This window comes from Nicotiana tabacum, chromosome 24, assembly GCF_000715075.1.
Source record: "Nicotiana tabacum cultivar K326 chromosome 24, ASM71507v2, whole genome shotgun sequence".
NCBI classification, from domain to species: domain Eukaryota; kingdom Viridiplantae; phylum Streptophyta; class Magnoliopsida; order Solanales; family Solanaceae; genus Nicotiana; species Nicotiana tabacum.
Window position 1 is genome coordinate 32469122 of NC_134103.1, and position 3796 is coordinate 32472917.

Sequence of the window (3796 nt, forward strand, 5' to 3'; positions counted from 1 at the left end):
TAGATTTAATTAATACCATCACCATGACTTCATGATATAATCAATTGTAATAAGTAATAAATTAGTACTTACTATAAACCCTATAAATGAACAACTTTTGGTGGGAGCTTGCTACCGCTCCCTGTGGGTCTAGCCAATCGAGTTAATCGAGCTAGTAAATTTTGAATATGGTGGGTTCAGAGGCGGAGCCAGAATTTTAAGCTTATGAGTTTGAAATTTTAATCGTTTACTAAGTTTTAAATTAATAATTTTTATACCTTCAATAAATTTTTAAAGATAAATATAGAGCTCGAACCAAAACTATTGGATTCGTCCGAACCCGCTACCAGCAATCTAACTCCGCTCATGAGTGGGTCAAAATATAGTAAAGTGAATAACAATAAAAGAAAAAAAAAAAAAAAGTAGGGAAGACGAGGATTGACTGTTCCACTTTGAGGATCCATGTTGGGTGCATGAATAAGCTGTTATATTTCAAAGTAAAACTTGGGGCAATTACATCACGAGATTCCTATAAAATGCAGGCACTGATTTTCTTACACCCAAAAAAGAAGTCCCAAATTAAAGTAGTCACATACCAAACTACAAAGAAACTTAGGCAAAGACCAAGGAAACATTCTGTCTCATTCAAAAAACTCAACAAAAATGACTTCAAGATTGCTTCTACTTTTCCCCTTCTTCCTCTTCTGCCTACTTACTCATGTAAAGTTTAAACTATTCACCTAACTCCCATATGATTTAGTGTTCTTTTTGTGGAACTAGTCTAATGTTCTTTTCTGTCCAGGTCTCTTCTGATATTGATATTGAAGAAAACGAAACTCAGGTATTTCTTTACTCTTTTTCCATCACTAAACCAAAAATTGATACTTCAACTAAACAGCATAATTTTTTGTCCTAAAAATATGAAAAGTCATTCAAGATAAGTTGTGGGTCGTGGTTAAATTGATTTATAATTCACCGAACTTTCCAAAAAGAGTGAACTGTGTTAGAGTGTTCCATATTGGTTGAAAAAATGACCAGCATTATTTTTTGAGGTTGATTATCAAAGCTTGGCCCATCTGTCTTTTTGATTTACTAATGTAAGCCCCTCATTTTACATTATTCACGCTTCAAATGTTTAGGATGTCTACGTTAATTTGTGGACATGGTTGTTATTTCATTATATAATTTTTGGAAAACCCTCTCTAACCAGCTTCTAAAATACTTACATCATGAGCTACAGTTTGGCCAAAAGTTATTTTCTTAACTACAAAGTGGATGGACTTTAACTATGAATAATTTTTCTCTTACCTTGTTGTTTGACATTGTATGTGCAAATCTTTATTAGGTGGTGAAAGGAGCTAACAGGAGGCTTTTACTGTATGTAGGTAAGCATCAATTTTCTCAATCTGTTTCAATTTAAAAGGAATAGAACAAGAAGAAAAACTTGAGTTTTGATAGCTCTTTTTTGTTGGGAATAGATTGTGGAGGACTGTGCAAAGTGTGATGTAGCTCACACTCAAGGCCAAATGTATGCACCAGAGCCTGTGGGACTTGTTGTGTAAGGTGCAAATGTGTTCCTCCTGGCACTTCTGGTAATAGACAAGTGTGCGGCAAATGCTATACAGACATGACTACTCATGGCAACAGGACCAAATGCCCTTAATTAAACGGTGAAAATTCATATAATCGACCCCAACTTTGTTTGCGACTACGGCATAGTCGCCACCCATGTAGGACTTAATTAGTACTCAATCTTGTTTTTTCTATTTTCCAAGTTTGTTTTACTACCGCCCAAAGTGAGAATATGTGTTTTGATCTTTCTGATGTAAAAAGTTAATCCTGTGCGGGTCCTCGCATAACTTTAATGTCAAAGTTTCAGTTTCATGACTGACTAATGACTAATAGTTCTTGAATTACAGTAAAGTAATGCTCTTAAATTACATCATACAAGACCGATTCTACTGGCTATCCAGTATTCGGCGAACTTGAAAGGTTATCAGTATAAAGAAAACACAAGTTTTGGTTGATTGGGTGCGTCGATACATATGCTATGCTGATAGGACATACTAGCATGTATCCGAATAGTAGTGAACAAACATATTAGAGGAATTTTCATAAATGATTATTGTTTAGTGGATATTAACTAATATATTAGAGGAATTTTCATAAATAACTATTGTTTAGTGGCTATTAACTTCCTATAGCTACCATATACTTAATTACATCCTATAGTTGTCTTTTCAGTTGTTATGGCCAAGTATTTAATGTATTCAATCTATTGTATTCATGAATACAGTAGGAAAACTTGGCTAAAAAACAGGAAAACATAGTTGTACGTTTATGTATTCAGGTGTATTTACACTATGTATTTACGAATACCGTAACAGAAATCAACGTAAAAATAGGTCCCTCCAGCTATTTAAAAACGGAAAGTGGATAAATTAACGTGACATACTCCTAATATAACTCAACAAACACCATTAAAATACACAACATTAGCAATCCAATTTATGAGAAGATTCTGCAAACGTCAAACACAAAAAATAGAGCCACTTTCAGAGTTTCACTCCTTTTTTTCCCTCGTATCGTTTGATAATTTTTTTCCATTGATACCATTCGAGATTCTGCTTGGAAGTGATACATGTAACCACATAAATAGATGGCAAGTTTAACCAAAAAATTGAATACATATGTAATTCAATTCCACAAAAACTGTTGAAAAAATAATATAACTATGTGGAAAATTATACTAATACAGTAAAATACAAACGTTTGGAAATAAAAAAATATAATATAATCACTGAACATAGCTAAGTCTGAAAATATAATAAATACAGTAAAATACAATGAATACAACACTGTCAATCATTTAAATACACTAAAATATAGTAAAACAAAAATATACAGTTAATACAACATTGTATGTCATTTAAATACACTGAAATTAAGTAAAACAAAAATACATACAAGTTAGATTAACATAAAATATGGTATTTTGACTTTTTAATATAGCTTGAAATAAAATTATGTGGAAGAGTATACTAATACATAAATATAGTAGAATACAAACGTTAGGAATAAAAACAGAATATAATCACTGAACATAGTTAAGTCTGAAAATATAATAAATACAGTAAAATACAATGAATACAACATAATGAATATAACACTGTCTATTATTTAAATACACTGAAATACAGTAAAACAAAAATACATACAAGTTAGATTAACACTAAATATAGTGTTTTGACTTTATAATATAGCTTGAATGATATTTTTTGTATCTGTACGCAATTGAATTATGCTGAATATAACATGACATGTATATAGGAGGACATTTAAACAACCATTGAATACAATATTGGCTATCATTGAAATTTAATAAATATAGTAAAATACAATTGAATACACTACTGCCTATCATTCAAATATTGCAGAATATAGCTGGATTATAACAGGGATTTAAAACTATTAAACTATACTGAATATAGCAGGGATATGTATCAACATAATACAACTATATAAATACATAATAGAAGTATGTGGATTATTATTAATACATAAATACAACATAATATATGAATTAATAGCGTAACTTAAAGACTGTTATGGTTTCATTCATAAACACCTTAAAGACAAAATACATTCATGTATTCAAAAACGACAAATGTCGAGTAAAATCATGATGTATTCAATAATAAGCTGCAAATACAATCCGATTTACATGAAACTATTCTAAAACTATCTTCACAGAAGTATCCGAATATGTGATTTGCCTAACAATCTTTGCGGGTGCTTCATTGTCGCTTATGGCATC

General features: G+C 30.9%; 1 pseudogene; it reads left to right on the forward strand.

Moving 5' to 3' along the window:
* The first annotated feature begins 410 nt into the window (after window positions 1-410).
* LOC107815255 (snakin-2-like) lies at window positions 411-1848 on the forward strand (annotated as a pseudogene).
* The last annotated feature ends 1948 nt before the right edge of the window (window positions 1849-3796 follow it).